Source organism: Balaenoptera borealis (genome assembly GCF_965194805.1).
Source record: "Balaenoptera borealis genome assembly, chromosome: 2".
In the NCBI taxonomy this organism is placed as follows: domain Eukaryota; kingdom Metazoa; phylum Chordata; class Mammalia; order Artiodactyla; family Balaenopteridae; genus Balaenoptera; species Balaenoptera borealis.
Window position 1 is genome coordinate 78,571,419 of NC_138867.1, and position 16,708 is coordinate 78,588,126.

Genomic DNA, 16,708 nt, shown 5'->3' on the forward strand with positions numbered 1-16,708 from the left:
AAATAGCCAAGACAATCTTGAGAAAGCAAAACAGAGCTGGAAGTATCATGCTCTCAGACTTCAGGCTATAGTATAAAGCCACAGTAATCAAAACTGTATGGTACTGGCAAAAAAACAGACACATAGATCAATGGAATACAATAGAGAGCCCAGAAATAAACTTATGTGCTTGTGGTCAATTAATCTGTGACAAAGAAGGTAAGAATATACAATGGAGAAAACACGGTCTCTTCAATAAGTGATGCTGGGAAAACTGACAGTTACATGTAAAAGAATGAAATTAGAACATTTTTTCAAAGTGGCTTAAAGACCTAAATGTAAAACCAGAAACCATAACCAGAAACCAGAAACCATAAAAATCCTAGAAGAAAATATAAGCAGAACACTTTTTGATGTAGCAATATTTTTTTTAACCTGTCTCCTAAGGCAAAGGAAACAAAAGCAAAAATAAACAAATTGAACCTACTTAAACTTAAAAGTTTTGCACAGCAAAGGAAACCATCAACAAAATGAAAAGACAACCTTCTAAATAGGAAGAAAATATTTGTAAATGATATGACCAATAAGGGATTAATATCCAAAATACATAAACAGCTCATACAACTCAATATCAAAAAAGCAAACAACCCAATTAAATAATAGGCAGTACGCCTGAATAGACATTTTTCCAAAGAAAACATACAGATGTCCAATAGGAACATGAAAAGATGCTAATCATAAGAGAAATGCAAATCAAAACCATAGTGAGATATCACCTAACACCTGTCAAAATAGCTATCATCAAAAAGACCACAAATAGCAAATGTTAGTGAGCATGTGGAGAAAACGGAACCCTTGTACACTGTTAGTGGGAATGTAAATTGGTACAGCCACTGTGGAAAATAGTATGGAGGTTTCTCGAAAAATTAAAAATAGAACTATTGGGTTGGCCAAAAAGTTCATTCGGGTTTTTCAAGATGTTATGGAAAAACCTGAACAAACCTTTTGGCCAACCCAATACTACATGATCCAGCAATTCCACTCCTGGGTATATATTTGAAGAAAATGAAAATACTAATTTGAAAAGATACATGCAACTCAATGTTAATAGCAGCACTATTTACAATAGCCAAGATATGGAAGCAACCTAAGTGTCCATCAACAGATGAATAGACAAAGAAGTGAGATATATATTTTTTTTTCAGTGGAATACTAGTCAGCCATAAAAAAGAAGGAAATTTTGCTGTTTGCAACAACATGGATGGACCTGGAGGGTATTAATCTTAGTGAAATAAGTCAGGCAGAGGAAGACAAATACTGTATGTTATCACTGATATGCAGAATCTGAAAAATAAAACAAACAAATGAATATAGGAAAACAGAAACAGGCTCACAGATATAGAGAATAAACTAGTGGTTACCAGTGGGGAGGGGCAAGACAGGGGTATGGGATTAAAAGGTACAAACTACTATGGATAAAATAAATAAGCTACAAGGATATAATGTACAGGACAGGGAATATAGCCAATATTTTATAATAACTTTAAATGGAGTATAATCTATAAAAATTTTGAATCACTATGTTGTACACCTGAAACTAATATAATATTGAAAATCAACTATACCTCAATAAAAATAAATAAATAGGCATTAACAAGAGAAAAGGTAGTGTTTAAATGTGGCAAAAATCATTGATAGCTTTCACAAATAACTGTAGTTTGAAGAAACTGAATTTTTTAAAAATGATGGTAGGGAATATAGATAAGTGGGAGAGATACTCCTTTTTTTGGCTTTATTCAAAATATAAATTAATTTTTCATCTTGAACCCTAGCTTTAAGCCAGCTAGCATCTTCAAACTACATTGAATAAACATATCTGCCTATCATGATTCATTTCTCCAAGCCATATAGCCAAACATAAGAAATGAACACTTTAGGAACAGCTATTAATTTAAACATGTTAGTTCATAGTGATATGCCTTACAAGGACAAGTGTGACTGATTCTTCCTTGCAAGGATAAGTATCACTGATTCCTCCTAAGATGTTCACCAAAATAATGCAAACCATTCCAAAAGATCCTCCCTCCCAGGGGAAGACACGAGCAAAAGATGGGCAAAGTCCGGAGAAAACGAGCTCTGAAGGGGCTTTACAAATGGATTCCATTAATTCCATTTGTAAGAGTCCTGGTTCCTTTCTTCCAATTGCACTTCTAAAGTTTTCTCCCCAACTTTCGGATTGCTCAGCATCAAATTTTCTTGATTAATATGATACATATGTTGTTTTTGTTTTCCAGTGTCCCTCTGGAAAAATCACCTCTCCTGCATCCTTCATGGGTTCCTAGTTGGGCTACCATTCACTGTGGCCTGGTTCCCCTAGTAGTTCGGGCACAGACTGGGTGCATTAGTTTCCCATTGCTGCTGCAACAAATTACCACAAATTTAGTGGCCCAAACAATACAAATTATTCTCGTACAGTGCTGGAGGTCAGAAATATTCAAATCAAGGTGTCACAAGACTGCGACCCTTCTGGAGGTTGCAGGGAGAATTCATTTCCTTGCTTGTTCTAGCTTCTAGAGTCTGCCTTGAACTCACTGGCCCATGGCCACATCCTCCATCTTCAAAGCCAGAAGCATAGTCTCTTCCAGACTCTCTTTCTCTCTGACCTTGATTTCCATTGTTACATCGCCTTCTCTCTCACTCTGATCCTTCTGCCTTCCTCCTTATAAGGAATCTTGTGACTACATTGGGCCTATCAAAATAACCCAGGATACTCTCCCCATCTCAAAATCCTTAACTTAATCACATCTGCATAGTCCCTTTTGCATTTTATGGCAACATATTCACAGAGCCCAGCGGTTCAGCCTACTACACTGGGCCAGTCCAAGTACCAATAGCCCTGGCCACAAAGCTCTTTCAAGAATGAGCATATAGCCCAATAAGAGACAATAAAGAATTGTCTAAGGTTGATATGTGGATGTTGAGAAATTTAATCTCTTTCTACCAGTGTTGTTTATCTAAGACATGGCCATTTTGCCTGACACATGGAAAGAGACTGAAGCAGATTCAAGTCAGTCTGGAAAAATCAGAAGCAAGGAATGAATGGGTGTGTAGGAGAGGATGGGGAGGGCCAGACCCCTAGTGATATCCTTAAAGGTTCCTTATCCAGTAGATTCTGAAATAGCGTTTCCACCCACAAACAGCTCAGTACCATGGTTCATTCCTTCTCTTTTTGATTAATTCGAAATTTTTTTCTTACTAATAAATTGTTTTTCTGTCGACTGATCTCTAATCTCTAGACCAGCTGCCAAGTCAGTATACTACCCTGGCCTAACTGATTCAAACTAACCGTAGGGAAAACATTCTTTTGTACTCAAGCTTTTTGTGGTCAGAGTTTCTGCTTCTTTTCTCCACATGAGAAAAAAGGAAGAGAAAAGCTACATGTGGCATGTTTCCAATGAGAATATAACTGCATTTTTCCGCCTTACGCCAAAGTTCTCTTTAGTTGCAGACTTCTCTACCAATTACCTTTGTGTTTTCAGCCTTAATTTTTTTTTTCTAGAAGGACTCATTTGTTGAATCATCTGGTAACACTCATTTCTGCAAACTGAGTTGAGATGCTGGCTACAAGGAGCCTAACTGATTTCCTAAAAGAATTGTGTTCTTTGTAGAAAACAGAATTCTGAACAAAATTTAAACATGGATTTTGTTAAAGACATCTAAATTGCTTTCATAATAAGATGCAATATATTTTTTTCTCCATTTGGAAATTTCCTTCACCGGATAGCTTACTCTGTGGAGAAATAAACATGTTTGTGTCAGTTATCAGCTACATAGGTTATGAGCCTCTCTCCACCCCGACACTCACTCTCGCACGCACGCGTGCATGCGCACACACACACACACACACCACACACACAGAGACTTTAAATTGTTAGCATTCTATATTCTCAATCACATTTCTAATTTAGGATTACTTTTTACTTGTGATTTCTCAGTTATTATGTAATCAGCTCAATATGTCTACTTCAAACTTTTAAGCAACTTAAACCTGCCCAGAAGTCACTGGCACCAGTGATTTGGGCTCTATTGCCAGCATGTTTGCTGTTAGTCAACAACATTTTTATCTGACTTCTGCTAAAATTAACCTCACTTGGAATACAGTCTTTCTGTTTCATCAGTATAATTACTGGCCCTAGAATGCCTTCCCAAAGCTGTTGTTTATAATGATTCATGCAGCAGAAAATATACAACTTGTTTCTTGAGAGCCAAGCAATGACAATTCAATCCTGTGGCAGAGAAAATGCAAAAAGGATCTGTAGAAAAACCCAGTGGTACAGACAGAAAATTAATTTCTCTTTACAAGAATCTTTTTTTTCTTTTTTTATGAAGGAAACATACACACACACCCCTGCACTTTAAAGCATCTTTTATTCTAAAAATCAATAAACAACATCCCTTTGGTAGCTCATCTCAGTCAGATTAGTTATAAACTGGGTAAACCATATGCGAGGGAAAACTGAGGGATCCTTCTCATATTATTGCAGGAGTGATGAAAAGGCCCTGATGCTTCTCCAACTGCTTTCTCTGTCTTAGTAACTGATTGACACGTCATCATTATTGCTTCATTCCCTTAGTGGCAGGGCTGGATATGGTTAAATGCAACACCCGGGGAGGATAAGCACTCAAACTTCATCTTGTTCTGTGTGGAGGATGGGCAGGTGCGTCCCAGCATCAAGTTCAACTGGCAGCAGCAGTTCTCAACCCTGCCTGCACACTGAAATCACCTACAAAGCTTTTACAAGACACAACCGAAAGGGCTCTACCTTAGACCAACTGAGCTAGAATCTCAAGGGATGGGGCCTGGACACCAGTACTTTTCAAAGTTAAAGTGCCCTGTGTAGCTTCTAAAGTGGGGCTATGATTATGAGGCTAGCGGGCTTCGGTATGAGGAAGAGACGGAGAAGGTAGAGGGCCAGCCATAGAATGTGAAGTGGGCACCCTGAAAAACTCCACCCAGGAGGAAAAGAATGAAAGAGGGCTGGACATAGATGAGGGAAATTTTTTCCTTACTCGAAACATCCCCGCTGCCCCCAACCCTGCATGCACACACTCTAGGTCTATCTGACTCCCCTCCTGTTGGCAGGGAGGGGAGATGTACCCCAGGCCTTGCCAGTTGGAGCCTGCGTCCCTCTAAAATAGTGATTGGTTTGGGGTGGACCAAACTGGGCCAATCAGAACCAATATTCGTCAGATAAGCTCTCTTTTCACTGCGATTGCTAAACTGATCAAATGAAAACCCAAACCTGCTGGTAGTCATCTGACCATATGAGGGCAGAAGCTGTCAACACAGAGGAAGCAGAACCAGGATTGAGTGAGCCCGTCCTAATGGCATCCTATGACCGCTGGATCTTGCCTCACATATTACCTAGAATTTACAGTTGTGGGAGCGAATCATTTTTTTTGCTTGAGTCATTTTGAGTTGAATTTTCTATAAGTTACAACAAAAAGAATAGATACATGTATATGCATAACTGAATCACTTTGCTGTACACCTGAAACTAATACAGCATTGTTAATCAACTATACCCCAATATAAAATAAAAATTAAAATATAAAAAAAGATTTCTTATAAAAAAAAATGACAACAAAGAGAATTCTGAGTAATAGACAAGTGGTGAGGCCCATATGAGTTAAGGAAATCCTCTGGGTCTCAGGGTCAGATCTGATTCTGCCCCTACACTTGGGGTAGACTTGTTGAATCAATAGGGGTAAAGGTTACTATAAGCTATGGAAAAGAATTTGAGATTCTCATAGTGTTTCAAAGTAAATGTGTTAGACTATTTTAGTTGTAAACAAATATCTCAAAGAAGAAGTATGCCTTTAATTATGTTCCTAATTTTAAGACAATCTACAATCCTTTTTTTCTAATTGAGTTAATTTGCGCTAGATCAACAATACTGTCTGTTATCTAACACTTAACCTTCCATGGTAAATGAACCTCCCAGGAAAAACAGCTTTCAACTTTAGAAAAGAACACAGTTTTCTGCAACAAACATTCTAATAAATTGGATTTCTGTGTGTATCATAGTCTATTCTGGAACTTATAACAATCCTTGAAACTACTCAAGTCAGCATCTCAATATACTAGGAAAACTGAAGGTCTTTCATAATAAACAGATAGAAATATTCATTTTTATGATGACAAGATATAGAATAAGTTTATATTTAACTTAAATTTTATAGTAACTGTTCTGAAAATATTGGTCACTTTCACTTTATTCAAGATGTAAAGGCTGATTTGAGTCTTGTCTTTTCAAATCTGATGTGTCAACAGACTCTCATTCTTCCCTGGTTCTTTATAAACAATTTCTAGTGGGAACTGGAAATCCGTCAAATTCAGTTATATTTTCTAACCAACATTGATTTAAATAAAATAGGGCTTATAATTTTCCAATCTTACAAGTCTGTACTTAAAATGCCTTAATCTTGTGTTTTCTCTGTGAGGCAAGCAGGATGTGGGATAGGTTTTAGGGACGACTCCACAGAGTGGAACGGTGACCTTAGGACCAAACCATATGAGTCAAGAGTCCCAGGCACAGGGCTAAACTGTGACATGCCAGTGTCCCAGGTCAGGCTAATCATCTGCCTTCCCCCCACTTCTAATTGTTCAACATATGATTGAGACCCAGAGGATTTCCTTGACTCATATGGGCCTCACCACTTGTCTATTATTCAGAATTCTCTTTGTCGTAATTTTTTTATATTTTAATTTTTATCTTACATTCGGGTACAGTTGATTAACAGTGTTGTGTTAGTTTCAGGTGTACAGCGAAGTGATTCAGTTATACACATACATGTATCTAGTCTCTTTGTTGTAATTTATAGAAAATTCAATTCAAAACGACTGTGTGAACTGCCAGCAAGCAGTTTTTGTTTTTTGGTTGCTTGGTCCACTGTTGAGGTTGTTTTAATTTCCACTTGAAGGCGGTGCTTTCTTCAGCAGGAGTGGGACCAATTCATGCTTCAGTCATTATGCAAGAGGTCACACGTGGACACTTGAAGTAACTGGTGCCATAATTCTGACTTACGCTAACTATATCTTAACATACCTTAAAAACTCATGACTTGATTGACCTGCTTTCATATCCTGCCTTTGGCCTGTCATCCCTGGTTTGGAGCAGGCCATTGCTTGCATTGGATCCTAGTACTGGAGAGGCTATTGTCCTTGTGGGATTCCACTTCCTGAGGGAGGATGTTCTGCCACTAACCCAATGGGAGCCCTACCTCCAGGACGTCTTTATTCCCTCCCATCCTGACCAGTGCTTTTATCCCACCCCATAGCCTCAATCAGACCACAGCCAGCAGTCAGCCCATCTCTCACCCTGAACATTTCCTAGGTAGCGGTCGGACTGTGTCACATATCAAGTTCTCCACGTGATCCCATGGAAGCCCTGAAGCCCCTTTCTCTTTGTTTGTTTGTCTGTTTGTTTGTTTGTGTTGGCTGTGCCACACAGCTTGTGGGATCTCAGTTCCCCGACCAGAGATTGAACCCGGGCCATGACAATGAAAGCCCAGAATCCTCACCACTAGGCCACCAGGGATCTCCCCACTTCCTGCAAGAGAAGTGCCCTCACACACACGTATAAACCTTGTCCCCTTGAAGCTTTGATCTCCAAGGAAATCCTTCTCACAAATTCTCTTTGATCCCCAACAACTGGACCCTTTTTTATCCTTGAGGTGGCTGAGATGTGTTAAAATCATGTAACTGATTTTGGGATATTAACTTGGAAATTCCTATAGGATGCTCTGTCTCACAGCTCACATTGTTATCTGCAATCTATCACCAGAGAATTCAGCCAAAACTTCCATTTTAATTTCCTGTCCCAGCAAGGACATATAGCTAGCCTGTAGCAACACCAAAACCCCATAAAGTCATCCAGACAAAAAATTAGAAGATTCTTTACCAAGCACATTTAGAACAACCCTTCATCATGTCTTACCAGGAGAACAGTCAGGTCATGATCACCTTGTGCTCTATTTCGCATCTCTGAGGTTACATGTCTTTTTGGGGAAAACTTGCCAAACAGCATTACCTTGACTCACTCTAAAGACAGAACAACCTTGGCTGCCTGAAATAACTCCCTCCTTGATCTACCTGTAATAGTGTCAGATTCCTTCCCCCAAAGAATTCTCCATGTACTGCAGGTTGAAAAGTCACAAAAGGTCAGTTCTGCAGAATTATTTATACACAAAAACAACTCGCCTTTCTGCTCTTGGCTTTGGTAACTTGAGTCTATGCATCTTGACATTTGTGTCTTTTAAGAAACAGAACAGATGAATCTATGGTTTGACATTATATGAGGCATGGGATCTTCTAAATATTTATGGAAGCAATTATTTTGGAATAGCAATTATAAAAATCATGCTTTTTTTTTTTAAGAATCAATACTGACCAGGATAAAGAACAGTGTTTTAAAAGCCACTTGAATTCCACTGTATATATTATCCATAATTACCAGTAGGTAAACATAATTTCAAACACTTTTCTATACATACAAACAAGTATAAATATAGCTGGTTTAAATACTGAATAGCTAGATAGAAAAATAGAGAGAAATATCAACTTCTTTCTTTTAAAAGCAAGAATAAAATCTAATGTAGCATCAAATACCTCCAAGCTTCTTTCTAAGCACCAAGTACTTTAGCCTCCATTTTATTTATTTGTGGAAATATCAGGGCTCTGATTTGTCTTTAAGGAAAAAAAACAAGCAGTGACCTCCTTCAGAGAGTGCAGGGGAGAAGTCAGATGAGAAATCCAAGGTGGATTTCTGAAATTTCCAGAAGAGCCCTGGCAGATCCTGGAGCAGACAGAGACCAGGAGAGGCTGAGAGCCGAGAGTGGTTGGAAACTAGGGGAAGTTTGTTGGTTTGTTAGTTTGAACATGGAGAAAGTACAAAGAGATTTGATCTTTCACACTCCGTTTGCCTACTTTTGAGTTGTGGTCTTGTTTTATTGATCATTTTACTCATATTAAAGATAAAATTTTGCCTGTGAATATTCATGGCCCTATTTTCAACAGAAAACATTTGTCCAATGCCCTACTAGGTTCTGGAGATACAGGGATGAATCCAAGACCAGCTGTGTACTCAAGATACTTCCAGTTCCATGGAAGAAGCAGCACATCATTGAACAATGACAGTAAGCTGTGACAAGTCACTCACAGAGGGCTAGTAGGACGACAACAACAGCAGACAAGTAGCTTAGTCTGAGGCACTATAGGTAGATGGGGCGGTGTGTGTGCAAAAGATATGGGAAGTGACAATACATGATGTATTCCTGGAATGGGAACTAGTTCCACAGGCAGAAGAGGCTGCCTTGTCAGCGTCCTTGCCTGGGTTTGCCGACTCTGATGTTCATGCCCATAGTTGCTACTGATTCTGTAAGTTGAGTAACAAGACGGGGGAAATGTCTGTGAGGGCTTATCCAGGTACCAATCAAGTAACTGTGACATCCTGAGCCCATCTTGGTATTTAGGTTAAACATGCTCCACAGAGAAAACCATCTCACTTTCTTGTCGAATTCATCAAAGAAACTGTGTGCCTTCTAGGTGCAGGAGACTCTAGTCAACCTAAACAACACACCCTCTCTTCCTCAGACCACCCTCAGACCCAAGCTTCTCATTAATCTCTTCATTTGCTCCTACTTAGAGCATCCAGAGGAATAATGTTTTCATTGCTTTTGTAGGAAATTTTAAAATAAAATTGTCTTGAAGATATCCTTGCATAATCTTCAGAACACTTCTCTAAGAATTTTGGAAAGGGGAAAAAACAGAAATCCAAGATACTTACAGACATGAGAAATGCCTTCCCCCAACCAGGTTATTTTCTTCAGGCGGGTTCTTCCAGATCACCAGCATCACCCGGAACTTGTTCCAAACGTTAATTTCTCCAGCCCCACCCTGACCCGCTGAATCAGGAATCCTGGGCTGGGGCCCAGCTGTCTCTATTCTAACAAGGTTCCAGGTGATTCTGATGCCGGCTCAAGTTTGAGAACCATTGTCCTAGAGACATAAGTAAGGCCTGGAAAAGCCCACAAACCCACAAATATTCTCATACAGGACTGCCAGTTATGTCACAAAAATGTTTATCATTTAAATGTACTTCTTGGGATCGATGCACAAGCCCGTTAAAGTGACCATACCTTACTTGCGGGGGTCAGGGCCATAGACTCACCAGAGAGGTGCCTCAAGGGTCATCTGTCTCATCCAAACCTCTTCTTTTTTCTTTTTAAATAAAGAGCAATCTCCAGGTATTTTTTATTGTTTGACTAACAACAAAACCAGGCAGAGAAGTCCCCAAGGAAATGACGGTTGTGTTTCATTGCCGTTTGGCGTTTGGTCTTTCATCTTCTAAGGACTTACTGTATTTCCTTTTAAAGATTTTAGACATTTATTTGGATCACAAATGCAAGCCAAGTATGAATAAATAAATGTATTATCTTTTAAGAACCCCCCTCCCACCATCTTCCTTTAAATAGAAAAAGGTGCCAAATGTCTCTTCATAGCCTATCTGGCCATAGTTGTCCCACCTATGGCTTTAAAAACAGGCTGTAACTTGATTTTCTGAAATCCTTTCTTGAACTACAGCTCATTCCATTAAAGAAATCCTGGGAAAGAAGTCCCATTGGTTTTGTCCATAGTCTCTGAAAGGTGAGTATGGTAAGTGGGTTGAAGGCAACTGGGAGAGGTCTTCAGCAAACGGAGGACTGTTGGGGAATTGTGCAGGGGCAAATCTTGCCAACAAGATACCAGCTCCTTCAGTTAGAGCTCGAAAAATGCCAGCCATCACGGCTGACCCAACCATAACCACTGGCCTCTTTCTTGCTGTCAGAATGGCTCCTTTTCAGGCACCACTTGTGATGGAATTCCAGGGATCTTCTTTTCCTCTGACTTGAACCATACTGCGGTCAGTCATGGAAAACAGACCTCCCCAGACTGCAAATCTACCTCCCAACTGCGGAGCCCTGGTTTTAAGATCTGTCAAACTCCCGCCTAGTTTGTGGTTTCCTCCCACCAGAGAACTGCGAAAACCTTCGAGGGCTTGAAAGATACCACCACCTACGGCGCGCACGGCAAAGGCCCCACCACAGTCATCCACAAGGCGCCAGGGGCGGGGCTCGCACGCCTACTCCTCCCTCTTGACTCCGCCGCGCCGCGATGCCCGGACCGAGAGGCCAGGGCACTTGTCCACGGATGGTCACAGAGCCGATCAGCAGAGGACAAGTCTAGTCTCCAGACCTCTTGACACAAAATTCAAGGTCTGTGCCACATATATTAACATAATTGCACGAATAAGTCCAGTTCCTGTAGCAAAAACCAGGGATTCAAAGACTGGAATGGATCATAGTGAAAATAGTTCTATTATTTCTAAACAATTTTTTTTCTTAATGGAAAAGTAATACACAACTATTGTGAGGAATTTGGAATGAATAAAATGGGTAAAGAAGACAAAAATCAACTGTAATTATACCATAAGTGCTATTAACATTTTAGTGCTGCATGTATGTGTAAGTATGTGTGTATAGAGAGTACTTACATAGAATATGTATACATGCATGTATAGAGAAAGAATGCATAGATAGAATTTATATATATGGATTATATAATACATAGAATTTATATCTTGGTTTTTTTTCACTTAACATTTCTCTGGTGAACAAAATCATCATTTTAGTGATTGATTTGTATTTCATCAGAATCCATTTCTTAAATTTTTTTTACTGTTTCACATATAAGTTGTTTCCAGTGTTTTGCTCTTGTAAATAGGAAGGAGGAAAAGATTTGAAGTTTCAATAAGATACAGGAAAGATGCATTGCGTAAGCAGGCCAGCATGGAGTACCAAAGAAGGGACTCTTGGCAGCTGGAGACCTGAAACACTGGACACTTATGGAGATACTGAGATGGGGTGGAGGAATATTCTTGGGCATGTGGAAATCCCCAAGGAAAACTGACTGCTCACAAATCTTCCTGGGCATGGTCCTGTGTATGGATGTGGCAACTCCAGAAAGAGTACATAGTTTCATCCAAGGCCAAGACATCTACTCACCTCCCTGTGTCGCATAACTCATTGAGAGAAACTACTTTTCTAGAAGACTTCAGTCAAGTGATAACAAACCTCTTTAGTGCTTCATTTATTTTGGAAAGGACAATTCAATCAAGACAAATCTTCAGAGACTTCTTGAAAGATAATACACCCTTTTTCTTTTCTTGAATTGAAATATAGTTGTTTTACAATATTGTTTTAGTTTCAGGTATACAGCAAAGTGATTCAGTTATATTTTTTTCAGATTATTTTCCATTATAGGTTATTACAAGATACTGAATATAGTTCCCTGTGCTCTACAGTAAATCCTTGTTGCTTATCTATTTTATATATAATAGGGTGTATCTGGTAATCCCATACTCCTAATTTATCCCTCCTCCCACCCTCTTTTTCTAAATATTCTTAATGAATGCCTGTTGTTTCCTCACATCTAAATAAAGCCTACCTTTTTTTTTTGACTCAGTGCAAAACAATGTTCTCCGATAAAGATGGATGACCTATTTATATCATATTAAAACGAAAGTATATTGCTTCTAACCTAAAAGGCTATGTTTAGGCTGCTCAGCTAAAATGTCCTCTAGTTATAAAATATTTATAAAGTAATTTTCTTGTGTTTTGCACTTTCAACAGGTTTGCAATTGAAAGGGTAGTGTTTGGGTAGGAACTACATTTGTATTTTTTCTAGTTCAGCCATTTTCAAGTAAACAGGAATCTTTTCCCAATGGGCCCTTACTCGTTAATTTTTACGTTTAATTCCATCCAAATTTTAGCAAGAATTTCAACACCTGTTTTGAATGATTTTAATTGAAATATCATTCTGATCTTCAAATGGCCACTTTAATTTTCATATTTGCCTTTTTAACTCTTTTCTTGTTTACAGCATTTCTAAAAGACTGGTCTCGTTTTAGATTTGGGATTTTAGATGTTTCAAAGAGAAGATTCACAAAGATACAATCATGCAGAGCTCCAATTAATTAAGACAATGCTTCTTTTCAGAAAGGCCACGTATTCCAACTGAAGATGCCATTGACCTTGAAAAGAATGTCACTGGGATTATTCTCAGGAACAGACTTTCTGAAGCAGTTTTTCTGAAGTATGTCCTGTGGTTCACTATTTCCCTAGGATGATAGTAATTGTTTCTCAATTGAAAATAAAATAAGATTACCTGGTTCTATAACTTTGGGAAATACTATACCTAAACAAAGTTAAGCAGTTCGACCTGCTGAAGTACATGCTGAAGAGGGAGCAAAGGGAAACAGTTTCCCAAAGTTACTTGACCATGAACTCTCCTTTCAAGGAAAAATGATGAAATGTCTCAGTGAAGAATTTGAAGCCACTGAGGTAGCTTCAAAGGTAAATCATCTCTTTCTCTATGTCCTGCCCCATTGTTACCTGCACAGCTAATTTTTTTTATTATTATTAATTTTTATTGGAGTATAGTTGCTTTACAATGTTGTGTTAGTTTCTGCTGTACAGCAAAGTGAATCAGCTATACGTACACATATATCCCCTCTTTTTTGGATTTCCTTCCCATTTAGGTCACCACAGACCTGCACAGCTTCTTGCTGACAATTCTCCAGATTCTTTTACCTCTTCAGCTCTGTGTCCTTCATGGATTAACATCAACGGGTACTCAGCCCACGTGTTGGAAAGCCTTTTCAATAGAACGTAATATAATTGTTTTGTTTTCTAATTCCTGCAAAAGGACAGGTAGCTAACACGTTCCATGGCACTATTTTAACCTCCTTACACATTTCCTCCAGGGGTTTTTGCTATGTGTACACATATTTTGAATTGAAATCAGTGGAATTTTTTTTCTACGTAATTTAATTGCCTCTCCCATGGTTATTTTCATATAGTGAGGGCTTCTTCCAATAGGAACTATGGTAAAGTTAAATGAACAGCCAGCTTCTTGCCATGGTAGAGGTGGAGGGTAAAAGAAACCTACTCCATAGCCAGACCTCTACTACCACCCCCTGTACCTCATAGTTCTAATCTCTTTATTTCTGTCCCCTGAACCAGGTTTGTTGGCCTCCTGATACCCGAGCGTTATCTAGAACCTCAGTAGTAACAGCTTTGTGCTTCTTTCTCTGAATCAAGGGATCCTGGAATCCAAATTAAAATGAGGGAAAAGTAAATTTCCTACGTGAACCATGCTTTTCAGGTTTGCTTCCATCGCTCCTTTGACCTGCCCTGGATAGTAATACTGTGTCCAAGAGGGCACCACTGCCTGCAAGGTCCTACCCACCAGCCTGCATCGAATTTCCCAGGACCCCAGGGTGACCAACCAGCGCAGGACTTTCAGTGCAAAAGGCAGCAAAGTTCTGGGCAGACTGACACTGGTCACACCGTTCTCAAAGAAACCACCTGGACAGCAGTCTTTCCTAGTAGGAGGAGCACAGGCTCAGGGTTACAGAACCGCCTTTCATGAGATTCTCACTTGAACGCTCTCGCCTTTGGGCAGCTAGCAACCAGCTGCAGCCAGGCCAGGATAATGACCCAGTGCAGAATCTCGCTCCTCTCTCCCTCTCTCCTCCCCTTCAACACCTCCAGCTCCCCCACCCCCCAAGCCTCCTCTTTCTATCCCTATGTCCTTCAAGTCTTGGTCACAGAATGCCCCACTTTAGTTTATTATTTCCTTTATCATGCCTTATTGGCAGCTCATTCTAATTAGGAGGGTCACCTAGATACTTTATCTCCCTTGAGTCTGAACAGAACCGGCAGAGTCAGATGCCCCCTGGGGATGGCTGGCACATCCATCTCCGGGCAGGAACGCCAGTGCTTTTTCTACCTGGTTGTTAGTTGTGACCAGTTGGGTTAATAAACCTTCCTGGTCTGGTACAGTCCTTCTAGAATTGTCTGGGTGACTCACAGCTTGCTGAATCCACCCTTCCCCGTTTACACAGAGAAATACATATCCATGTTCTTTCAAAGAGTGCATACGGGATAGAGAAAACTGAATGCGCATATATGTCAACTTCTCCCTCTCCATTTCTTTGTCCCTTACAGCAAGTCTCTCGGACTAGGAACAGTAACAGAGACGCGCTGCAAGAGCACGATTCCAATAGGACAAGTCACGGTTCTTCAGTCAACGAAGAAAAAGAGTCTTAAAGGTTAAAGAAAGTTGCTGCAGGGAAAATGGATCTGGGTTCATGTTCCCAGGACTGCTCCTCCTGTTTGGAGGTGAAAATATCGAAGGGACAAGAAAGACGGGTTTACCTGAAAAGAAGTGGTATTCTGAAACTTTTTCATGAGGACTGGAATCTGTACCTTCACCCATCTATATTAATATTTCAAGCTTTGTTCAAATGGTCTATAATTAAATTGCTCTACTTGACATGATAAGATTTGATCTATGTTCTCACCTTAAGAACTCTTTTGTTACTTGGAACATTTTCATTCCTGAAGCTTTAAAAACCTGAATTATTACAAAAGGTACAGGAAAAAATGATTAAGTTCACACTTTGGGGAAATTGTTCCACATCTCTTAAACACCACAGGTCCGTGAGCAACTATGAATAATATGAAATAAATTTGCTTTTGTAGAGAGAGAGAGTTAATTTAAGTTTATCGCAGACTAGATTTATCATCCTTTATCTGTATATAAAAAAACTATGAAAATATAAACATAAACTTGGAGTTGAGACCTAAACACCTTGCCAAGATGTTGTAAATTTTTTATGCTTTTTAGTGTTCAACTAACCTTCCATAAAAGATATTTAAAACATTAAAAACTATTCCACATCAAGTGATTTAATATCCATTTCACATTCTGCTAAGTCAGTGGGCTGTTTAACATCTTTGATTTGCTTGTTCAAAGCTTTTTAAAATTAAAATATCATTTACTTATTTGTACATCTAAACTCTAAAGAGTATGATTTACATATATGGTAATAATACTCTTTTATATTACTTTTATCAATTAGGTTGTTTCTACTGCAAGTAATATACAATCCTCTTCCAACTGATTTATTCAAAAAGGAATTGTATTATTTCATAAAACTTGAAAGTCTAATAGGGACGTTTGCAAAAGATGTTTGACTTAGTGTTCAAGGAAGTCACCCAGGATCTCATATTGTTTTCATCGTTTGCTCTGCCTTTCATGGTTTTGCTTCATCCTAAGACTGGAACCATTACCCCCGAAAGGGGTTTGGTTTTTGTCTCAAACTGGGTTGTGTGAAATCCTCAGGGCTTACTTCCTGATACTCCCTTGGGTCCAGCTCCTACATCTGTGCTCGGATCTCTGTTCCACAAGTGTAAACCAGTCACAAAACTCTGCCTGTTCACTGGTTTCTAAAAACAAACAAACAAAAATACTATTCTTACCCCAATAGAGATGTTAAAAAAAGTAATAAAAAGAAAAAATATATATACTATTCTTCCTAAGCGTTCAATGCATCTAGAAACAGCTGAAGATTTGCAGTCTAAGGAGGGGTCACCTCAAGCCCTAAATGGTCCACACTCTTTAAGTGATGCTGTCTCCTCACTCTCCCACACACATCCCAGCAATTCTCTTCCCTCCAGGAGCAAATGTCCTCACTGGCTTCCTGCAGAGCAGCTTTCCCCCTCCTCCCTGAAGCCAGGGCACTAGTGGACACGCTCCCCAGTGGATAATGGAGGCATTTTC

General features: G+C 39.3%; 1 pseudogene across 1 annotated transcript; it reads right to left on the reverse strand.

Moving 5' to 3' along the window:
* Nucleotides 1–348: 348 nt before the first annotated feature.
* Nucleotides 349–15,883, reverse strand: LOC309623842 (mitochondrial import inner membrane translocase subunit Tim17-A pseudogene; annotated as a pseudogene). The gene has a single exon. The product of its transcript is annotated as a mitochondrial import inner membrane translocase subunit Tim17-A pseudogene (transcript).
* Between the last annotated feature and the right edge of the window lie 825 nt (nt 15,884–16,708).